Raw genomic sequence first — 25258 nt, forward strand, 5'->3', positions numbered from 1 at the left:
AGTACAGCAACCACAAATTTCTAATCTGGTGAATGTGCGTGATCAATAATGTTAAACAATGAAAATAACCACAGAATAAATTTATTAAAAGTTCTGGTCCTCTGGAAGTACCCTCTGTAATAAATCTCCTGTGTCAACTTTTTTTTAAAAAAAGCAAGACTAGGAACAATTTCTCAGAAAGTATCATTTTGTATTACAACAGAAATCTATTCTTTTCATAATGTTAGTTGAAGTAGCCACCTAGAAACAATCAATTTTAGCAGAACATAGAGTACTTCTACAAAGATTTATCACCAATATAGATTTCCTTTTTTAACTTAATGACTCACCAGCAAAAACCTTTAAAATTGGAAGGCTCTGTGCTTTGTGAGATTGCCAAAGTTAGTCACTGATTTATTCCCCTAAGTGTAATTTGAAAGAACCTGCTGTGTAAATCTGAATACTGTAAACCATGCACCATGAATCTTTTAAAATCTAGTTTTCCTATTAATGGTGCCTAAATGCTTAAGAATAGAATCACAAATTAGGAGGGGGAAGGGAGCCCTCTGGGACCTTTTCTGTGCGAAACTTTTGTGCCACAATTTCTACCGAACCTGCATTCGGAGGATCAGCAGCAGATTCAGCAGGAATGCAAGCAGAGAACTGGGTCCTTCGGCAGACAGACCTAACTTTCCAACCACAATAAAGACTGATGTCTTTAGGTTGGATAAATACTCCTGAAATTGTTGAGTTTATCACAGAAAAAGGACCCTGAAAAGAAAAGTCATTCTTGAATTAAAGCTACAAACAACTATGAGTTGTAATAAGTGTTCTAAGGGAAATGTGCACGGTACTATGATCATGTCTTTTTTCCTGTGAAAATGTCTACAATGGGATTGACTTGGTCTAGAAGTATTAGAGGAGTTTCCTTTTTTTTTTTTTCCAGGCAGGGTCTGGCTCTAGCACCCAGGCTGGAGTGCAGTGGTGTGATTTCGGCTCACTGGAGCCTCCAACTCCGGAGCTCAATCGATCCTCCCACCTCAGCCTCCTCAGTAGCTGGGATTACCAGTGCATGCCACCATGCCCAGCTAGTTTTATATGTTTTGTAGAGACGGGGTCTTGCCATGTTGCCCAGGCTGGTCTTGAACTCCTGGACTCGAGATCCTCCCAAAGTGCTGGGATTACACGTGTGAGCCACTGTGCCCGGCCAGAGGAATTTTCTTGAAGTGACTCTTTCCCTTATCTAATATTGCACAACAAACTACCCCAAAACATAATAGCACAAAGTAACAAGCTTAAAGAAGACAAAAGATATATAGAGAGGAACCACTTTATTTGCACACAATTTTGTAATTCGGGCTGGGCTCACATGGTCAGTTTCTCTGGTCTTGTCAGTGGTCACTCATGAGGCTGCATCCAGCTGGCACTTAGGCTAGGCCACAGCTGGGATTCTCACATGTAATCTTTCCATTTGATCTCTCCAGCAGGATAATCAGACCTTTTATATGTTGGCTCAAGCCTTCCAAGAGCACAAAAACAGAAGCTGCCAGCCTTTCCTAAGGCTTAGGCTTGGAACTGGCACAGCATCGTATCTGCTGAATTCCACTGGTTAAAGCAGTCCACCCAGAGTCCAGGAGAGGGGACTGTCACACAAGGGCATGAATACTGGAAGATGGAATTCTTCAGGGGCCACCTTGTAACAAGCTATTAGAGTGACCTTAGGCAACAAGCTGGAAGATGAGTAAGAGTTAACTGGGCAAAGAGGGAGGAAGAATGTTCCAGGCAGGGCAGTAGTATAGGCAAAGCAGTTATGGCAGAGGAGCCCCAGGCGTTTCTAAGTGACTGAAAGAAAGCCAAGTTTGCTGGAGCACAGAGATCAAGAGAACAGTGGGTACAGGCAGGAAGGGGCCAGACCATGTGGTGCCACTGCATTCTTTAGGAAACTTCCAGATGCAAGTGGTAGAATCCCAATGCAAACCGACTCAAGCAAAAATATATAAACAAACCAAAAAAAGATAAACAAAAATAAAGGGAGAAAGATAATTTATACACTTATGTTCCTGGAAAGTCCAGGGCCCAGTGGGTTGACTTCAAGTACGGCTGTATCCAGGGCTTCAAATGACATCACCAGGAATTTGTCTCCCTCCGTCTCTCTCCCTCTCTTTTATTTTTAGATGGAGTCTCATTCTGTCACCAGGCTGGAGCTCAGTGGTAGCACGATCTCAGCTCACTGCAACCTCTGCCTCCCAAGTTCAAGAGATTCTCCTGCCTCAGCCTCCCGAGTAGCTGGGATTACAAGACCCCACCACCATGCCCAGCTAATTTTTTTTTTTTTTTTTAAACAGAGTCTTGCTCTGTTGCCAGGCTGGAGTGCAGTGGCGTGATCTCAGCTCACTGCAATCTCTGCCTCCTGGGTTCAAGCAATTCTCGTGCCTCAGCCTCCTGAGTAGCTGTGACTATACAGGCACCGGCTACCACACCCAGCTAATTTTTGTATTTTTAGTAGAGACGGGGTTTCACCATGTTGGCCAGGATGGTCTCAATCTCCTGACCTCGTGATCTGCCCGCCTGGGCCTCCCAAAGTGCTGGGATTACAGGCATGAGCCACCGTGCCCAGCTAATTTTTCTATTTTTTAGTAGAAACAGGGTTTTGCCATGTTGGCCAGGCTAGTCTCGAACTCCTGACCTCAGGTGATCCACCCGCCTCGGCCTCCCAAAGTGCTGGGATTACAGGTGTGAGCCACCGCACCCAGCCTCTTTTATATTTTGAATTTTTTTTTTTTTTTTGAGACAGGGTCTCATTCTGCTGCCCAGGCTAGAGTAGAGTGGCAAGATCACTGCAGCCTCTAACTCCTAGGCTCAGATTATCCACCTCAGCCTCTCCAATAATTGGGACTACAGGTGCATGCCTCCATACCAGACTACTATTTTATTTTTTGTAGAGGCAGGGTCTCGTATGCTGCTGAGGCTGGTTTCAATTCCTGAGCTCAAACAGTCCTGCCACTTTGGCCTCCCAAAGTGCTGGGATTACAGACATTGAACTACCACACCCGGCAGTCTCACCTTTCTAAAATCCTTTAGTGATTCCCCGCTGTCTACAGGAACCCTTCTTCTCCCATGGAGTCCATCGCCATCCAGCCCTTGTCTCCCTTCCCACCTTTGTCTTCCCCCCTTCTTCCCCTCACTTCCTCACCCCAGTTACACCTCAAAGGCTTCGTGCTCTTTCCAGTTTCTAGGCCTTTTAATATACTGCTTCCTTGTCCTGGCATGCCCTTCTCCTTCAGTTTTCCTTTTATCAGTACAGCATAGTAATTGGGTTACACCTTCATTCAAATCCTGACTCCTCTGTTTGCAGCCAGGATGTTGGGCAAGTTACTTAACCTCTTGAGCTTTATTTTCCTCTCCTGGAAAATGGAGATAATAACAACCACAACCTCTGAGACCTAGTGTAAAGATTGTTTTGTTTTTGAGACAGGGTCTCACTCTGTTGCCCGGGCTGGAGTGCAGTGGCACCATTTGCAGCTCACTGCAGCCTCAGTCTCCCCAGGCTCAGATGATCCTCCCACCTCAGCCTCCCGAGTAGCTGGGACTACAGGCATGCACCACCACACCTGGCTAATTTTTGTACTTTCTTTTTAGAGACTGACTTTCGCCGTGTTGCCCAGGGTGGTCTTGAACTCCTAGGCTCAAGGGATCCTCCTGTCTTGGCCTCCCAAAGTGCTGGGATCCAGGCATGAGCCACCACGCCCAGCCTAGTGTAAAGATTGAATGAGAAAGCAAATGTAAAGCCCTTAGTGAAATGCCTGGCACAGAGGAAAGGCCCACTTAATGCCAGCTATTGCTGCACTCAAAATTCAAGTGTCATGTTAAGTCATTGCTCTCTTGACTTCTACTGTTGGCTGAATGATGGCTCCCCAAAGAGGTTCACATCCTGATCCCTGGAGCCTGTTTATATGTTATTTTACATGGTAAAAGGACTTTGCAGATGTGATTAAGTTATCTTAAGATAGGCGAGTACCCTGGATTATCGAGGTGGGTCTGATGTAATCATAAGGGATCCTTGTAAAAGGAAGGCAGCAGGTGAAAGAGAGGAGGAGGTGATGTGAGGATGGAAGCAGAGGTGGGAGTGATGCAGCCACGTGCCAAAGAATGCCAGCCACTTCTAGAAGCTGGGAGGAAGGTTTCTCCCCTGGAGTCTTCAGAAGGAACTGGCTCTGTCAGTGCCTTGATTTTAGCCCTTAAGACTCATTTCTAACTTCTGACTTCCAGAACTGTAAGAGAATAAATTTGTGTTGAATGAAGCCACAAAATTTGTGGTAATTTTTTACAGCAATAATAGAAATGAATATAACTTCCTAGAGATGGGTTGAACCCATAGCATTTACATGCAAATAGATAATTTTTCATTCATTTTTCTCACCCGTTAGGTGTGTGTGTGTGTTTAATTTTTAATTTATTTATTATCTTCTTTTTTAGTACAGAATCATCTGCTCTAAAATTTTTTTAATTTTTTTTAAATTTTTTTTTTTTTTTTTGAGACAGAATCTCTCTCTGTCTCCCAGGCTGGAGTGCAGTGGTGCAATCACAGCTCACTGCACCCGGTGAACTGCCAAGAACTGCTGCTTCTTATTAATATTTGAAACCACCTTGACCTCTTGGGTTCAAGGGATCTTTCTGCCTCAGCCTCCTGAGCAGCTGGGACTACAGGCATATGCCACCACGCCTGGCTAATTTTTGTATTTTTTGTAGAAACAGGGTCTAGCCATGTTGCTCAGACTGGCCTCGGACTCCAGGGCTCAAATGGTCCTCCCACCTCGGCCTCCCACAGTTCAGGGATTACAGATGTGAGTTACCATGCCCAGCCAGGCTGTGTGTTAAGAGCTGCTGCTCTTTTTTGTTTTTTTTAACTCTCCTCCTTTTTTTTTTTTTTTTTTTGACAAGATCTCCTTCTAGACCCCAGGCTGGAGTGCAGTGGCATGATCTCGGCTCACTGCAACCCCTGCCTGCCAGGTTCAAGCAATCCTCCTGTCTCAGCCTCCTGAATAGCTGGCACTACAGGCACGTGCCACCATGCCTGGCTAATTTTTGTAATTTTTTGTAGAGACAGGGTCTCACTATGGTACCCAGGCTGGTCTTGAATTCCTGAGCTCAATCGATCCCCCCACCTTGACCTCTCAAAGCTCTGGGATTACAGGTGTGAGCTACCATGCCCCACCCACCAAGAGCTGTTGCTTTTTATTAATATTTGAAACCACCTCCTATTTCCACCTCCACATACCTAGCACAATGCCTGGCATCTTCTCAAACTCCAATAAATATTTAATGAAGGTAAGTTTATGATCTCAAGTGTGATTTCTGTTTGGATTCGGTTCATGTAAAAATGGAGGAACCAGCCGTGAATTCTCAAATAAGTTTCAGTCTGTGGCAAGCACAGGTCTGGGAGATGCATCAAGGGAAACAACTGAAAACATGTCTGGAGATTATTGTAAAAAAAAAAAAAAGAGAGAGAGAAGTGACTATAACTGAAAGAGTACCTGGCCCTGGAATCTTTTATATGATGAAAATTTTATGAGGTTCTAGTCTCTGCTTCTTGAAGATACAGTGGAGCTAGAAAAGATCAAGAGGACACCAAAATGATTAAGAGCAGAAGGAATCATGTACACTGGTAAAAATAAAAAAGATGCCATTGCAAAAAAGTTCATTTAAACCCACAAAGAATGGCGTAATTTTCTCAAATCCTGAAAAAAATCAAAATAGGCAACATTCCTTGAAGCCTGACTGTCCTTCCAACAAAAATAAAAGAAGTAGCTCTATGTATAGCATGTGCTAAAATATAGAATCCATTACTCCAAGAGGCGGTGGCTACAGAAAGTAACCACTACAAGACAGGGCTGGGTTCAGGGTCAAGTCAGCCAGGCAGTTGCCCCAGGTGCCTCACATAGGCACAAATCATTTGCAAATAAATTATAATGTGGTGTTTGTTAACTCACATTTCCACATACAGCTTCTTACAGTTGACATCAGGAAAATTTCCCTGGTACTGTTGAAACAAACGGTGCCTGTGAGTAGAATTTAAAGAAAAGAGGCCAGGTGCGGTGGTTCATGCCTGTAATCTCGGCACTTTGGGAGGCCGAGGTGGGCGGATCACCTGAGGTCAGGAGTTCGAGACCAGCCTGGCCAACATGGTGAAACCCAGTCTCTACTAAAAATACAAAAATTAGCCAGGTGTAGTGGTGGGCACCTATAATCCCAGCTATTCAGGAGGCTGAGACAGGAGAATTGCTTGAACCTGGGAGGCAAAGCTGAGATCGCGCCATTGTACTCCAGCCTGGGTGGCAAGAGCAAAACTCTGTCTCAAAAAACAACAATGAGAAAAAGAATTTAAAGAAAAGAAAAACAAAAATCTCATCATGTGAATTCATCTGCTTTGGAGTATTTTTGAATTGTACATATAAGCAGCCTCATCAACTAAACCTCTGGATTCAACAGTGAATGGATGGCCTTGGTTCTGTTTACCAGAAGAAGCGAGTGATTTATTTTCTTAACTGCATTTTAATCTCTTTAACACACCTTACAAGAAGTTATCTTGTTCCAAACAAAATCACAAAAGGAAACTAGAAAGAGAACAAGAACCACAGAGAAATGGGAATTATTGTGCAAGTTTTTTTTTCAGATCATTAAACTTTACATTGGCTAGTGGAAGTAAGGGAGCAAATTAATCTTAAGTAAATAATTGTATGGATAATATGTAATTTAATACACTTTGCATTTAGAAATATTGAACAACTACTTAAGATTCCTTAAATATTATTATTTTGAGGGGCTCCCATTCTGGGGAGCTGAGTTTCTCCATTATATCTTGATTGCTTAGGAAAGAGTTGTGAAAGTCCATACCAAATTATAAATGGCAATTTAGACTTTAGTTTTAAGATAGCTTGGGATAATAATCCTTGAGCAAACCAACCCACCAGGTTATGAATAAAGGAGCTAGAGGGTATGAAATTTCTTTAAAACTCGTCATTGCTGCACTAATATACTATAGGCCCCTGCCCGCTCCAGCCCTCCTGCCCCTGTTGTGTTGATTATGATATTGCTTGGCTGTCCAGGTCTAGAAACAGAAAAACTGTCCTGCCCTATTAAAATGACCCTTCCCATTGGCCAGTTGGGAAATGGTCCCTAGAGCTGGCATGCCTGGTGTGTGAGCCACCCAGCTCCCATCATGCCTGATTCTCCAGAAGGGCACATCTCTCATGCCAGGTGTTCTGCAGCCCTGAGATGCAAGGACTAGAGCCTAGCCTTGAATTCTGGTTGACAGGCTGTCAAAATCAGCTCTGCCAACCCTTGCACTGGGTTCTGACTCTCAGCAGACCCCTTCCTCTGAAACTGACCCTATTTCTAATCATGTCTCTTACGCATTAGGTCCTCCTATTTCAATACCTTGGGAAGCCCCAAAGAAAGCAGAGAAACAGGATTCCTGGCTCCAAGTTGTCTCCTTCATCCTCCAAATGTAGAAGCTCGCATTATTGACTTGAGTCATCCTGCTAGTCTTTTCAGATTGCTCCACCCAGTGCCTGCCAGACCCTTGCTCTTACCTACCTCTCCCCTCCCCAGCCCGTGGGGATTTCCAACATAGTACTTACCCAGGGTTTTGCTTTTTACTATAAATTCTATAGTATATATAAACAGTATATATATGTACATACTACTTTGAGTATATTTTAAATATATTACCATACACACATGTATCTGTAACCTCAAAAATTGCACTATGGGTTATATTATGAATACGGGTTAAACTACTTTTTGATGTAGTTTAAATGAAACAGCAATTGCCTCTCATACATTAACCCATAGTGCAATTTTCAAAAGACAAAGCATGTGGTGGGAATGTGAAATGGTTCAGTCACTTGGGAAAACAGTTTGGTAATTCTTCACGATGTTAAACATAGCGTTAACGTGACCAAGCAATTTCATTCCTAGGTATATGCTCAAAAGAAACAAGAACATACGTCCACACAAAAACTTGTACACAAATGTTCACAGCAGCATTATTCATAATAGCCAAAAATGGAAATATCCCAAATGTTCATTAATTGATCAATGGACAAAATATGGTATATTCCTACAATGGAATGTTATATCCATACAATATAATGTATAGCCATCCAGTGGAATCCATACATCCATACAGTGGAATGTTATATAAAAAAGAATAAAGTGCTGATACATGCTAAACCATCATTGAACCTTGAAAACATTATGCTAAGTGAACAAAACCAGCCACAAAAAAACACCTATTAGCTGGGCACAGTGGCTGTGCACCTGTAATCCCTGCAACTTGGAAGGCCAAGGCAGAAAGATCCCTTGAGTCCAGGAGTTTGAGTCCAGCCTGGGCAACATAGGGAAACCTGCATCTCTAAAACAAACAAATAAACTTTTAAAACAATGCATACTGTATGATTCTATTTATATGAAATTTCCAGGAAAAAAATCTATAGAAACAGAGTTTCATCATTGTCTGAGGGGTGGGAGTGATGGATGAGAAGTGACTTTCTTTTGGGGGTGATGAAAATGTTCTAAAATTAGATTGTGGGGATGGTTGCACACCTCTGTGAATATACTAAAAACATCTGAGTTGCACAGTTTAAATGAATAAGTTATATAGTATGTGAATTATATCTCAACAAAGCTGTTTAATAAAAAGATGTTTTGTTTATGTCTAACAAAAATTGTGTTTATGTTTTGCTTATACACGGCATTTAAAGAAGATATTTTTTGAAAGTTTGGGCCAGGTGAGGTGGCTTATGCCTGTAATCCCAGCACTTTGGGAGGGTGAGGCGAGTGGATTGCCTGAGGTCAGGAGTTCGAGACCAGCCTGGCCAACATGGTAAAACTCTGTCTCTACTAAAAGAAAAAAAAAAAAAAAAAATAGCCAGGCCCAGTGGTGCCTGCCTGTAATCCCAGTTACTAGGAAGGCTGGGCCTGGAGAATCACTTGAACCCAGGAGGCAGAGGTTGCAGTGAGCCAAGATCGGGCCACCTTACTCCAGCCTGGGTGACAGAGTGAGACTCTGTCTCAAAAAAAAAAAAAACAAAACAAAAATTTGATTATATAAGAAATAATTCATTCTCATTATTTAAAAAAATCAAATGTTACATATAAAGTTAAATTCTCCTTTGATAAGCAAGTCTAATCCTTTACCCTCCTCCCAAAATGAATAGCTCTTCATTCTTCCAGGCTGTCTCCTTATAGAAATATATATTTTTTGTTTTTATGTATGGATTTTATTTGTGTCTTTTATTTTTATTTTATCATACTGTATTTTATTTCATATCTTGCTTTTTTCACACTTGAGAGCTTTCCATGCCAGTCCATATAGGTATGTCTTATTCTTTTTTTTCTTTTTTCTTTTGAGACAGAGTCTCGCTCTGTCACCCAGGCTGGAATACAGTGGCGTGATCTCAGCTCACTGCAACCTCCGCTTCCCAGGTTCAAGCAATTCTCCTGCCTCAGCCTCCTGAGTAGCTGGGACTACAGGCATGCACCACCACTCCTAGCTAGTTTTTGTATTTTTAGTAGAGACGGGGTTTCACCATGTTGGCCAGGCTGGTCTTGAACTCCTGACCTCGTGATTCACCCACCTCAGCCTCCCAAAGTGTTGGGATTACAGCGTGAACCACCGTGCCCGGCCAGGTATGCCTTATTCTTTTAAATTGTAGTAGAGTATTCCATAGCATGGATAGACTCTAGTTTACTTAGCATTCTCTTATTGATGGGTATTTAGGTTGCTTCCACTTTCTCATTTTGCAACCAATGCAGTGACAAATATTCTTGTACATGTCTCTTTGGGCATAAGTCTGAACATTTCTCCATACTAAAGAAGTAGGATAGCTGGGTCATATCCTAGATCTATTTTAATTTTACAAGTACTGCCAAGTTGCTGTAGAAGTGCCTGTAACAGTTTATTCTCCCTCTGGCAGTGAATGAGGCTACCCATTTCCTGTACCTTGACATGTGTGTGGATATATGTATATCTATGGATTCTTATTTGCATAATTGCTAATAAAATTGAACATCTTTTTTTTTTTTTTGAAACAGAGTCTTGCTCTGTCACCCAGGCTGGAGTGCAGCAGTATGATCTCAGCTCACTGCAACCTCCGCCTCCCAGGTTCAAGCAATTCTCCTGCCTCAGCCTCCTGAGTAGCTGGAATTACAGGCACATGCCACCATGCCCAGCTAATTTTTGTATTTTTAAGAGAGACAGGGTTTCACCATGTTAGCCAGGCTGGTCTCAAACTCCTGACCACAGGTGATCTGCTTGCCTTAGCCTCCCAAAGTGATGGGATTACAGGCATGAGCCACTGAACCTGGCCTGGACATCTATTTATAGAATTACATTTTCATATTGTTTGTCCCTTTATTTTCTATGTAGTGTTTGCCTTTTTTCATCTTTAGTAGTCTTTCTACGTATTTTATGTGATAAATATCTACGTAAATATCTATATCCACATATACCTACATATAAAATATTTCCTTCCTACTCATTACTTTATGGTTTTTCCTTTTCGTGTTTTATTTAAGGCTTTCTCTAACTCCAAGATCACAAACATACGATTTTAGTGTGAGGTAGGAATTTTATTTTATTTTATTTTCCAAATGACTAGACAATTATCTTGATGCTATTCATTGAATACTTCATCTTTTCTCTACCGTTTTGGAATAGTTTTTTAAAACAGTAAATTCCCATATAAATGGCAAATCTTAAACTTACATAGAAGTAGATCTGAAACCAAGAGGAGGAAGTCCATGAAGAGAGAATTGGAATTGGTTCCCTGAACTGTCTACCCGTGGGAATTTCCAGCACATGAAAGCAGGGGACTTTCTAAAGCATCAGACAAATAAACTGGCAGCTAAATACTCCATGCCCTAATAACGTTAAATAATTGAACAACTGTTTATGTCATTTGCCTTTTTCTTTCCAAAACCTGTAAAACAACGTTACCCGCTTTGGCACAGCAAATTAAGGTGAAATTATATAAAGTGAGAATCACCTATGTGTCAAGTATAGGCCTGTACTAAGGAAGCAGGGCTGCTACAAATGTAATTGTAAGATCCTAGACTCGCCGGGTGCGGTGGCTCATGCCTGTAATCCCAGCACTTCAGGAGGCCGAGGCGGGTGGATCACCAGGTCAAGAAATGGAGACAATCCTAGCCAACATGGTGAAACCCCACCTTTACTAAAAATACAAAAATTAGCCGGGCGTGGTGGCGGGTGCCTGTAGTCCCAGCTACTCGGGAGGCTGAGGCAGGAGAACCGCTTGAACCAGGGAGGTGGAGGGTGCAGTGAGCTGAGATCACGCCACTGCACTCCAGCCTGGGTGACAGAGCAAGACTCTTGTTTCAAAAAAAAAAAATCCTAGAATTTAATTTTCCCTCTTCAATTTATTTCCCGTATTGTAGTCAGAATGATTTTTTTGTCAACATGCCAATCTGGCCAGGTGCGGTGGCTCACACCTGTAATCCCAGTACTTGAATCGCTTGCACCTGGGAGGCAGAGTTTGTGGTGAGCCCAGAATGTGCCACTGCACTCCAGCGTGGACAACAGAAAAAGACTGCCTCAAAAAAAAAAAAAACATATATATATATATATATATGAGTGGCATGATCAGACTGTTGTTTAAGAAAGATAATGGCAGCAGAATTTTGGAGGTAAATGACAGGGAAGTAAATTGAACGACAGGGAGACCTGCTGTGAGGTTATTATAAAGATGCTGATAAGACATGATGGAAGCCGGAACTAAAGCCTCTGGGAGGGCACAGAGAGGAGGGCCAGACTGCAGAGATACAGAGAGGTTGAGTCTGCTGGATCTTGCTGACACTCTCAGCTTGGGCAATGAGGGAAGTCAAGAGGGAAGCGTTAAGAATGACTCAAGTTTCTGGCAAGGGCAACTGGGTGCCTGTAATGAAAACCAGAAATAGACATTTCATGTATTAGGCTGTAAGAGAAGCCCTCTGTTTTGACTGATGATGCACCTGAGGGCGTTCCACTTTCTGAAAAACTGAACTCTTCTGATGCAATGAGACAACCCCCACATCATAGCCAGCCATGGTCCCTCGGGTTCAACAACTCAGTCCCAATGCCCTGACACCCTCGTCACCTGATCTGATCCTATTGCCCCAACCTAATGGAACAGAAAACAGTGGTGTCAACAAACTAAACTACCTACCAACTGTGACATATTCAAAGCCTGCATAAGCTTGCTCTGTGAATGGAGAAGACATTCTAAGAGGATCCCAAAAGAAAATAAAGCCTTTTCTGTCTTCCCAGGGAGGTTTCAGGCTAAGGAAACAAAATAAACACCACACGAAATAGTGGGCCAAGGTACAAGAGAGTTTAAGGTTAAATGCTAAATTATGAAGCAAATTCCAATCAGAGGAAAGTGATGGTATTGTTACTCTAGAACAGCCAGGAAAGAGAATCATCTGTGTTGACCATCTACTGCCAAACCACCATCCATAAGTCACACAGTTGGTAAGTGGCAGAGCCAGTGCGTGAAGTTGGGAGAGACTGTCTCAGATCTTCAGGAAGGCATAATGTGAGCTGAGACAGGAAGGTGCCCAGTGTCCAGCCTGGATGGGCTGGGAGTGCACATGGGAGCTTGGAGCATCCTGGGAGGAGAAGCAGAGCGCCAGGTCTGGCACGTGATGTTAATCATCCCGGAATGGAGGCCTTCGTACCGGAGACTCACAGTGTACCTACCACCGCTGGGTGTTTTCAGCATTTCGGTTTGGCAATAAACATAAAAAGTCTAGTAACACAAGCGCAAGCCTGGAATGTTCAGTGACTGGTCACTGTCAGGAATAATTATTACAAAAGAGCAGCTGCGAAGACATGACTCAGCATGCCCCAACTCAGAACACTCTGGTCCCACCTCAGGGCTTTCCAAAGTCCGCAGGAACCAGGCCAGCTGAGTATTCACATAGCCGCTCTGTTCAAGTCACACTCCGTAGTGTTATTGGTGAGAACGATGACTAACTAGCAGGATGATTTACATGCATGCGAGTTCCAACTTGGCCTTTTTCCTGTCAGCAAAATTTACTACTATCTTCTAGCTGTCTTCCTACGTCAGGACTAAAAATGGTTACACTCCTAGCAGTAGAGCATATCCAGCCAACTGACAAGCAAAGAAAGATTAAGGACAAGTACATAGACAACATGGGGTGGACTTTATCAGAAAGGACAAGGCAGATACAGTGCTGGCCAAGGAGTGTTGCAATTAAGGAATTTCCTGGAGCCTTATGCAAACTCCAGTAATCCCGGGCAATGATGCAGTTTCACTTCTGTTTCACATTAACGAGTATTAGAAACACATAATGAGTGACCTAGTTCTTTTCCAGTGGATTTTCCTTTTATTAGAACTATGCTCTGGTAGGTTACTTAATTATTTAAAAACATCAACACTGAGCACTACTTTAAGTTAGACCTTGACTTTAAATTTCAAATACATCATTATAATATTTAATAAATATAAATTCAGTTTTTTAAAGTTTTTGTGGTTTTTTACATTCCATGAAATTTACCCATTTGAAGTGCACAATCAATAACTTTAAGCACATTTACAGAGTTGCACAATCACCACAATAAGAATTCATTTTTGAGCTTTTTATTTCAGTTTTTCAATAGATGATAATCTCAAGAGGAAATGATAGGCCACAAAAAGTCTGTAACTGGGGAGTAAGCAAGATGGCAGAATAAAAGTCCCCACCACTTATCCCCTGCTGCAGCAACACCAAATTTAACAACTATCTGCATGAAAAAGCACCATCATTGGCTGGGCACAGTGGCTTCTGCCTGTAATCCCAGTACTTTGGGAGGCCAAGGCAGGCAGATCACGAGGTCAGGAGATCGAGATCATCCTGGCTAACATGGGGAAACCCTGTTTCTACTAAAAAATACAAAAAATTAGCCGGGCGTGGTGGTGGGCGCCTGTAGCCCCAGCTACTTGGGAGGCTGAGGCAGGAGAATGGCGTGAACCCGAGAGGTGGAGCTTACAGTGAGTTGAGATCGTGCCACTGCACTCCGGCCTGGGCAACAGAGCGAGACTCTGTCTCAAAAAACAAAAAACACCGTCATAACCAAAAATCAGGTGAGCACTCACAGTACCTGGCTTTAACTTCATCTCACTGAAAGAGGCACTGAAGAGGGTATAAAAGACAGTCCTGAATTGCCAACACCACCCACCCCTCATCCCCTCCTGCACCCCCACAGCAGCTGTTGCGTGGCACAGAGAAATGTGTGCTTGGGAGACGGAAAGCCCAGCACTGTGAGATTTTGCACTGAACTCAGTGCTGCCCTGTCACAACAGAAAGAAAAACCAGACTGAATTCAGCTGATACTCACCCACAGAGGGAGCATTCAGACCAGCCCTAGCCAGAGGGGAAATCGCCCATCCCAGTGGTTGGAACTTGAGTTCTGGCGAGCCTCACACTACAGGCTGAAGTGCTCTGGAGCCCTAAATCAACTTGAATGGCAGTATAGGCTGCAAGGACTTCAAGCCCTAGTGCCGTGCTGTGCTCGGAACCAGTGGACTTGGAGAGCATATGCCCCAGTGAGACATCAGCCAGGGCAGCTAAAGGAGTGCTTATGCCACCCCTCCCCCAACCCCAGGCAGTGCAGCTCACAGCTCTAGAAGAGAACTTTTCCTTCTGCTTGACAAGAGGAGAGGGAAGAAAAAGGATGACTTTGTCTTTCATCTTGAATACCAGCTCAGCCACAGTAGGCTAGGGCACTGGTCAGAGTCATGAGGCCCCATTTCAAGCCCTAGTTCCCAGACAACATGTCTAGACACACTCTGGGACTGAAGGGAAACTACTGCCTTGAAGGGAAAGACCCAGTCCTGGCAGGATCCATCACCCACTGACTAAAGAGCCCTTGGGCCCTGGTTAGAAATTTCTTCTACCAGACACACTAAATCATCTTTCTCAAGTTCAAAGTACTACAGATCTCTAGGGCAGGGGCAAAATGCCAGCAGTCTCTTTGCTAAAGCATAACAAGAGTCACCTTTGCTCCAGTACCCAACAAGTTTCTCATCTCCATCTGAGACCACCTCAGCCTGGACTTTATTGTCCATGCCACTATCAGCATTTTGGTCAAAACCATTCAACAAATCTCTAGGAAGTTCCAAACTTTCCTACATTTTTCTACCTTCTTCCGAGACCTCCAAACTGTTCCAACCTCTGCCTGTTACCCAGTTCCAAAGCTGCTTCCACATTTTTAGGTATCTTTAGAGCAGCACCCCACTCCTGGTACCAATTTACTGTATTAGTCTGTTCTCATGCAGCTAATAAAGACATACTCAAGACTGGGTAATTTATGAAGAAAAAGAGGTTTAATGGACTAACAGTTCCACAGGGCTAGGGAGGCCTCAGGAAAATTACAATCATGGCAGAAGGGGAGGCAAACATGTCCTTCTTCACATGGTGGCAGCAAGGAGAAGTACAGAGCAAAGGGGGAGAAAAGCCGCTTATAAAACATCAGATCTTATGAGAACTCACTCACTATCATGAGAACAACATGAAGGTCCCCATAATTACCTCCCACCAGGTCCCTCCCACAACGTGGGGATTATGGGGACTACAGCCAAACCATATGGGTGGGGACACAGTCAAACCATATCACACCTGCTCCTCTTTAAACATGGCTGGAGGAAAACAATTAACCTATGAAGTGGCTCATGTTAAATTATGACCACTATCCTTAGGTGTGCCCTTAGGGCTGCCTGACAGTCCTGCATTTCCCTAAATCGTTCACTTTTTTGCACCTTCTCTTCTCACCTTAAATCTTACACAGTTGATGACCCTACCTCGCATTTCCCTAAGAAGAGGATGCAACCAGAAAAATAGTCTTCTACATGCTCCCTTTACCACATTTACCGTTTTCTCTGCCTTCCCATGAGTGTTGTCATGGATAAACTAAGCTCCTGTCCAAGGTCATTGTCTCCACTTGTGTACTAAATCCAATATTCTCTCGCCTACTTAAAGATAATTACTCAGAAATTATCCCTCTGTTCTGCACAGTCAAATTTTACTCTCTACTAAATCATTTCAATCAGCCTATCAACATACTCTAAAATACCCTCATCTTTTTTTTTTTTTTTTTTGAGACGGAGTCTTGCTCTGTCATCCAGACTGGAGGGCAGTGGTGCAATCTCGGCTCACTGCAAGCTCCACCTCCCAAAAGACACCTTCATCTTAACATATGACGTTGTCTATCTCTCAACCCCATGTGTCCCTTCTGCCTGCCACCTTATCTGCCTCTCTTTACATAAAACTTGAAAGCATTGTCTATATGTGCTGTCTCCAATTCTTTTTCTCCGATTCTCTGTTGAACCTACTCCAATCATATATTTAGATTCCTGAGTGATATCACCAATGTATATTTATTAGGCATGTTAAATGTAGATGTCTAAAAGAAAACGCCTGATTCCCCAGCCCCTAAATCTGTGCCTCCTTTTTCTATGAAAGGGCCATATATGCAAAGCAGCCTCAAATGCCTAAGGAGCCAAGAAACCCAAAAACAAGGCAGATGTAGGTCAGTATAGGGTGTTTAACTGGAATAACTTACAAATAGAGGCATGGTCTTGGGAGGCCACAAGACAGGTAGATCTCTGCATTGTTACTCCCCAGACCCAGGGCTTATGTACCATAGGGTAAGGGTGTACATGCTCCCTCCACCAGGACAATGAAAGGCAATCCTCCAGAACAGACAGGAATGCTATATGCATCATAGCCTCTAATGTGTGCGATAACATCAAGGTTGCTTTGTTTTTACACTTGGGACAGTAAATAAAGTAGAAACCAGGAGGCATTCACAGGACTGGGGCTAATCAGAAGTCAACATGGCAGATTAACCTCCAAGATGGAGTCACTTTTGTCTCCACACTCCTGTATTCTTCCTCATCTTAGTAAATGGCAACTGCATCTTACCAGTTCCCCAGCCAAAAACTGGTTTTATCCTTGACTCCTCCCTTTCTCTCATTTTTTATATTCAATCCATTGATAAAGTCTGTTAGCTCAATACAGAATACATCTTGAATTTCACCACTTCTTGCCATCATTATCATTACCACTGGGGATCACGATTTCATCACCTTCTGCCTGCATTACTGCATCAGCCTCCCAACTGGTCTCTTTGCTCCCACCCTTGCCCCTCTATAATCTCATTTTAACATGGCAACCAGAGTGGTCCTTTGTATTTATTTATTTATTTAATGTTTTTCCAGAGGTACAGTCTCAGTCTGTCACCTAGGCTGGAGTGCAGTGGTATAATTACAAATCACTGCAGCCTTGAACTCCTGGGCTCAAGCGATCCTCCCACCACAGCCTCCTCAGTAGGTATAATAAAGGGGTGCATGCCACCATACCTGGCTTTCTCTTTTTTTTTTTTTTTTTGAGACTGACAAGGTCTCCCTATGTTGCCCAGGCTAGTCTCGAACTCCTGGCCTCAAGCAATCCTCCTGTCTCAGCCTCCCAAAGCTCTGGAATTACAGACATGAACCACCATGACTAGCCAGAATAGTCCTTTTTAAATGCAAGCATATCGTGCCCCTCCTCTGCTTAAAACACTCCAACACTCCAATAGTTTCCTATCTCAAAGAAAAACTTTGCAACAAAGTCATTATATAAACTACAGGCCCTACACTCTCGCCCCTTCTTACCTCTGTGTCACCATCTTCTTTTATTTTTTTTCTTTTTTGAGATGAAGTCTGGCTCTACCCAGGCTGGAGCACAGTGGAGCAATCTCAGCTCACTGCAACCTCCACCTCCCAGGTTCAAGCGATTTTCCTGCCTCAGCCTTCCCAGTAGCTGGGATTACAGGCACGTGCCACCACACCCGGGCAATTTTTGTATTTTTAGTAGAGATGAGGTTTCGCCATGTTGGCCAGGCTAGTCTTGGACTCCCGACCTCAGGTGATCCACCCACTTCGGCCTCCTAATGTGCTGAGATTACAGGTGTGAGCCACTGTGCCTGGCCTTGGGTCACCATCTTCTGATTCTCCCTCTTAAATATTCTGTTCAACCACACTGGTTTCCTTGCTGCTCTTCCAACAAGCCATACGCATTCCTGCCTTAAGTTCTTTGTACTCGCCCTTCCTTTTGTTTGAACCATTCTTTCCCCCAGATATTGTTACGACTTTCTCCCTCATTTTGTTGAGGTCTCAACTCAAACCTTGCCTTATGAGTGAGAATTTACTTGACCACTGTATTCAAAAGAGCAAAATCCGAAACCTCTGTCTTCGCACTCCCAATCCCCCCTGCCCTGCTTTATTTTTCTCTATAGAACTTATCACCATCAGGGCCTGGCACGTTGGCTCATGCCTGTAATCCCAGCACTTTGGAAGGCCAGGGCGGGTGGATCACCTGAGCTCAGGAGTTTGAGACTAGCCTGGGCAACATGGCAAAACCCAGTCTCTACGAAAAGTACAAAAAATTTGCCGGGTGTGGTGGCACGTGCCTGTAGTCCCAGCTACTTGGGAGGCTGAGGCAGGAGGATTACCTGAGCCCAGGGAGGCTACAGTGAGCCATCCATGATCACGCCACTGCACTCCAGCCTGAGCGACAGAGTGAGGCCCTGTCTCAACAAAAAAAAGAAAGAAAAAAGAGCTTACCACCATCAGGTGTGCTACATGTTTGTTTATTTTTGTGGCATCTCATGAAACATAAACTCTATCAAGGCAGGAACTTTGTTTTATTCATTGCCATATTTCCAGAGCCTAGAACAGTGCCTGGCATACTATATGTCCTGTTTTGTAATAAACACTGATGATACAGCAGTGAACAAAAAAGACAAGCAGTGATAAGAGCTACGAAGAAAATAAGTCATATCATTGTAAAGGAATAGAGAGGGGTGGGAGTGTCATTTCAGAGGATATGTGAGGCAACCTTTGACAGGATCCTTGACTTTAGTGTAGGAGTGAGCCCTGCTGAGTTCTGGGGAGTGCGTTTCAGACAGACTCCAGCAAGAGAGGCCCTTAGACCAGGCCAGCTTGGCATGACCAAGGAAAGCAAGGCTAGTGCGTACAGAGGGGAAGAGAGGGAGTGAGAGCGATCAGAGAGGTGGTCAGGGGTCATGGTAAGCACTTGGGATTTTTCTCTACAAGATAGAAAGCTGTTGGAAGCTTCTGAGCAGACCAGTGACAGGATCTGATTCTCACTTTAAAAAATCACTTTGCAAACACCTCATGTTCTCACTCATAGGTGGGAACTGAACAATGAGAACATTTGGACACAGGAAAGGGAACATCACACACCGGGGACTGTTGTGGGGTGGCGGGTTGGGGGAGGGATAGCATTAGGAGATATACCTAATGTAAATGACAAGTTAATGGGTGCAGCAAACCAACATGGCACATGTATACATATGTAACAAACCTGCACGTCGTGCACATGTACCCTAGAACTTAAAGTATAATTAAAAAAAAAAACTTTGGTGCCATGTGGGCAACTAAATGTAGAGGGGCAAGGCAGGGCAAAGGGAAGCCAGTTAGGTGGCTTCTGCAGTGTTACCTGGGAGTTGAACTTGGTAGTAGCAATGAAGGCAGGGAGAAATGGTTATATTTGAGATTTTATATATATAATAATCTCAGATATATTTTATATAGATATATATATATATAAACACACATATATATCTCATAGGATTTACTGATGGATTAGGTGTGAAATGGAAGAGAAAAACATTAAAGGATTACCTTAAGGTTTAGCCCTGAGCCACTGGAGTGGAGAACATTCAAGAAGGAATAAGTTTGGAGGTGGGGAGTGGGTGTTTAAATCAAGAGCATCCAAGGAATGGATATGGACAGAGATATCCAAGGACTGAACCCTGAGATGCTCAGGACAATGGGAAGAATTAGTCAAAGGAGACTTGGAGAGATACAGGAGAGGAAGGACAGGGTGGAGTGCTGGAAACCAAATAGAGTAAAAAAAGGTTTTAAGAAACAGGAAGTGATCAATTGTGTCAAATGCTGCTGATAGGTGGAGTAAGACAGGACTGAAAATTGTTAATAGGATTTGGCAATGGAGAAGTCACTGAAAAAGTGGTTTTGGTGGAGTGGTCGGCGGGGCAGAAAGCCTGATCATAGTGGGTTAAAATGGATCTGATAGATTTGGGATCATGTAGTACTAATTATTGGCCTTGGGAAAATCGTTTAACCTCTCTGCCTTTTTGTTTTCTCATCTGCCAGAAGGGATTTATAACTGTAATCACCCAATGGGTTCTTCCTATCCACTGCACAGATAAAATCAGTTCATAGTGTTGAACCAATGGATGCCGAAGTGGCAAGATCACTTGAGGCCAAGACTTCGAGATCAGCCTGGGCAATATTGTGAGACCCTGGCTCTGCAAAACATAAAAAATCAGCCAGGTGTGTTGGCTCATGTGTAATCCTAGCTACTTCAGAGGCTGAAGTGGGAGGATTGCTTGAGCCCAGGAATTTGAGGCTGCAGTGAGCTATGATCACACCAGTGTACTCCAGCCTCAGAAAAAAAAAAAAAGGCTATGTAAGACAAGCACTTTGCATATTTGATCTTATTTAATTTTGTCTCATCCAAATGTAAACACACTAGAGCGTTGTTACTTTTTTTTTTTTTTTTTTGAGGCAGGATCTCACTCTGTCACCCAGGCTAGAGTTCTGTGGCTCCCTGCAGCCTCAAATACCCAGCTAAGGCAATCCTCCCACCTCAGCCTCTTGAGTAGCTGAGACTACAGGCACACCATGCCTGGATAATTTTTTAATATTTTTGTAGCAATGGGGGTCTCTCTATGTTGCCCAGACTGGTCTCAAACTCGTGTTCAAGCAATCCTCCTGCCTCGGCCTCCCAAAGTGGAAGGATTATAGGCATGAGCCATCGTGTCTAGCCTACTTTTACTTTAAAAAGACAAAACAGCTGGGCATGGTGGCTCATGCCTCTAATCTCAGCATTTTGGGAGGCGGGTGGATCAACTGAGGTCGGGAGTTCAAGACCAGCCTGACCAACATGGAGAAACCCCATCTCTACTAAAAATACAAAATTAGCCGGGTGTGGTGGCACATCCCTGTAATCCCAGCTACTCGGGAGGCTAAGGCAGGAGAATCCCGGGAGGCAGAGGTTGTGGTGAGCTGAGATGGCGCCATTACACTCTAGCCTGGGCAACAAGAGCAAAACTCCATCTCAAAAAAAAAAAAAAAAAAAAAAATACAAAACTCAATATGAAAAGATCAAATAGAAGTAATAAAGGAAGCATCTAATTTTTTTCTTTTCTTTTCTTTTCTTTTTTTTTCTTTTGAGACGGAGTCTTGCTCTGTCACTCAGCCTAGAGTGAAGTGGCACAATCTCGGCTCACTGCAACCTCCACCTCCCAGATTCAAGCAATTCTCCCTGTCTCACCCTCCAGAGTAGCTGGGATTAAAGGTACCCACTACTATGCCCCACTAATTTTTGCATTTTTAGTAGAGATGGAGTTTCACCATGTTGGCCAGTCTGGTCTCAAACTCCTGACCTCAAGTGATCCACCCACCTTGGCCTCCCAAAGTGCTGGGATTCCAGGCATGAGCCACCGCATCCGGCTTCCATTTTTCTTTTTGATCCTGAATATTTCATGTTTTTTTGTTTGTTTGTTTTGGTTTTTTTTTTTGAGATAAGATTTCACTAGTTGCTCAGGCTGGTCTTGAATTTCTGGCCTCAGGTAATTCTCCTGCCTCAGCCTCCTGAACAAAAAACACAAACAAGCCAGGGTTTCCTTCAAAGACATATTCACCAATGTAGCTATGTCTGCCTTCCACCTGGTATTAATCTGCACACCCTGTGTACTTGTTTCTGTGTTCCTGCAGGTGTTCACTTGGTGACTGTAACACTGTTTTCCTATAAAAGTCCTTGAAGGCTGTCTTCTTCCTCAGTCCTCAGGCCTTCTCCCCCACCCTGCTTCTTCTGAGAGGGAGTGGCCCACCAGCCTGAAGCCGACCTATTTTTCAAAACCACCCTTTTCCTTACTCATAGTTGAGAGGCTATGCTGTGATTTATTTTTAAAGAACAGCCTTCTCTTGCACAGACCTGGGAGGTAAGCTACTCCAAATTATGAAGAGGGCTTCCACCAACAAGACAGATCTAAGAACCATTGTTTTAGGTCTGCATGCTTTTAAGCACAAAGAGTAAACCTTCCTGCAGCTTCTGAATATCTCTCTTCCTCTTTCAAAGCCCTTTCACAGCTTGGCCTTGCTTCCTTTTTAGAGCCACCCTCTCAGATAAGGGTGGTTTTAGAAGTAGGAAGCCAGATTTGGACGCAGGACAGAATGCTCTGAGCTCAGCCTGGCATGGTTGCACAGTGTGGTGGGAAGCAGACTAGCCTGGCTGGGTGCAGTGGCTCAGCCTGTAATCCCAGTACTTTGGGAGACCCAGGAGGGTGGATCACTTGAGGTCAGGAGTTCGAGACCAGCCTGGCCAACATGGTGAAACCCTGTCTCTACTAAAAATTCAAAAATTAGCCAGGTATGATGGCTCATGCCTGTAATCCCAGCTACTCAGGAGGCTGAGGCAGGAGAATCACTTGAACCCAGGAGGCGGAGGTTGCAGTGAGCTAAGATCACACCACTGCATTCCAGCCTGAGTGACAGAGCAAGACTCTATCTCAAAAAAAAAAAGGGGGGGTTGGGGGAGTGTATTGGCCTCTAATCCCAGCTCCAGCAATTACAGCTTCTTCCTAGGCTTTTGTGTCCCTGTGTGAGAAACATGGACCAGAAGTGCCATCAAGTTCTCGCTGTCCCTGTTCTTCAAATGAGGACATGAAGCCATGGAGATGGAAAAGTATAATGATGGTGGGTTCCTCTGAGGCTGTGTCAGAGGAGACAAGAGTGGATACTGAGGATGATTCATTAATCTTTCTTGACAAAGAAAATTTTATGTGATGACTAGAAATTTGTTTACTCATACACAAATTTCTACTGAGTCGAGGGGAGAGAAATAGCACGTTGGTACAAATGAGTTTTTTCTTTCCGTAAATCCAAATAATCAACATTTCAGACATTTCTTAGAAAGTCTAGTAAATAGATTTCTTTTCTTTCCTTTTTTTTTTTTTTTTGACAGAATCTCGCTCTGTCACCCAGGCTGGAGTGCAGTGGTGCGATATCAGCTCACTGCAACCTCTGCCTCCCAGGTTCAAGCGATTCTCCTGCCTCAGCCTCCTGAGTAGCTGGGATTACAGGCACCTGCCACCACGCCCGGCTAATTTTTGTATTTTTAGTAGAGACAGGGTTTTGCCACATTGGCCAGGCTGGTTTCGAACCCCTGACCTCAAGTGATCAGCCCACCTTGGCCTCCCAAAGTGCTGGGATAACAGGCATGAGCCACCACGCCCGGCCAGATTTCTTGAAAGTTGTTTTAAAAGTGGTTATATTTCTTAGGCCTAGGATTAAGGGGTAGTTTTTATTGTTTAATCTTTTTATGTCTGCTCTGCATCTTTCACCAATAATTAACAGAGAATCAATAAGTATTAATTCTTTAATCACGTTTTTTTAAACAAAATAAATGGCTTTAATTGTTCAAAAGGAAGACAACAGAGGGAAAGAAACTTAAAAACTAATAATGGTGAAAACTGGCATTAGGCTGGGCACGGCAGCTCATGCCTGTAGTCTCAGCTATTCGAGAGGCTGAGGTGGGAGGATCACTAAAGCCCAGGAGGTCGAGGTTGTAGTCAGCCGTGATCATGCCACTGCACTCCAACCTGGGCTACAGAGCAAGACCCTGTCTCAAAAAAAAAAAAAGAAAGAAAGAAAGAAAGAAATATTTTAATTTTTTTGTAAATTTTTTTTAATAGAAACAGGGTCTCAGTATGTTGCCCAGGCTGGTCTTGAATTCCTGGTCTCAAGTGATCCACCCACCTTGGCCTCCCAAAGTGCTGGGATTATAGCCACCATGCTTGGCCTGAAAAAAATTAATAAATAAAAAATAAACTGGACATTTACTGAGTTTCACTTATTTCCTACTGAGTAGTACTGACTCATTGATTCCCCTCTCAACTCTGGAAAAGAAGCTGTTTATTATCCCCATTTTATATATAAGAAAAAGCAGAGAAAATTTCAATGCTTCTGCCAAGGTCACAGAGCTAATAAATGCAGTCACTGGGGCTTCAACTAGACGGTGAAGTTCAAGGCCCCTGCTATTTATTATTGTGCTCTATTTTCTCCTAGATGATCTAAAAATTAAGCATACTTGGTTTGGAAAACATTATGTAATTTTAGAGAACAGATTTATCATGCAAACTACATTTAAGTTAATATTACCTGAACTTACATTAATAGAAGGCTGAAGGAAAGTAGTTTGAAACTGTGGTAGGTTTGGGATTTAAATTTTGCTAAGGATAAACCAGAGTAGATAAATGAACTCTGTGCTAGGGTTAATTGTATAGACAACATTGGTTTATGTCAACAATTAGATTGCTTTGTATAGTACCTCAAAAAAAGTTGAAAGGTGATTAGAATTGCTCAGGAAAAGGTTGGAAAGATTACAAACTGCCAATCAGCTTCAAAAAATGAATTTTAAAAAAAAGCACAATCTATCCGTGGAACAAGATTCCATCAGCATAGAAAACGATCAGGGAGAAACGGAGTATGTGCACACACTCTCCCCCACCCCCAAGAAAAGCTTCACTGACACCATCTCATTTTGTGTAAACAACACAGTTCCTGTCCTACCCTCAGTGAGGAACCTCAGCTACTTTAGGGCTTTTAAATGTTGGTCTTTGTCCTCTCATCCTCTACTTCCTCACTTTTCAATCAGTTCTCCACCTATGGCTGGATCCATTTAGCTGCTTATCACATTTCAGGAAATTCAATTAATCATAGAAGTGATTTCATGAGGCCGGGCGTGGTGGCTCACGCTTGTAATCCCAGCACTTTGGGAGGCCGAGGCGAGCGGATCACGACGTCAGGAGATCGAGACCACGGTGAAACCCCGTCTCTACTAAAAATACAAAAAAAATTAGCCGGGCATGGTGGCGGGCGCCTGTAGTCCCAGCTACTCGGAGAGGCTGAGGCAGGAGAATGGCGTGAACCCGAGAGGCGGAGCTTGCAGTGAGCCGAGATTGCGCCACTGCACTCCAGCCTGGGCGACAGAGCGAGACTCCGTCTCAAAAAAAAAAAAAAAAAAAAAAAAACCAGAAGTGATTTCATGACCCAGAACTGAAGACAGACCTCACCCCTCACACTCAATAAATATTTGCTGGATGGATGAATAATTGCTACAGCCA

This window comes from Symphalangus syndactylus, chromosome 2, assembly GCF_028878055.3.
Source record: "Symphalangus syndactylus isolate Jambi chromosome 2, NHGRI_mSymSyn1-v2.1_pri, whole genome shotgun sequence".
NCBI classification, from domain to species: domain Eukaryota; kingdom Metazoa; phylum Chordata; class Mammalia; order Primates; family Hylobatidae; genus Symphalangus; species Symphalangus syndactylus.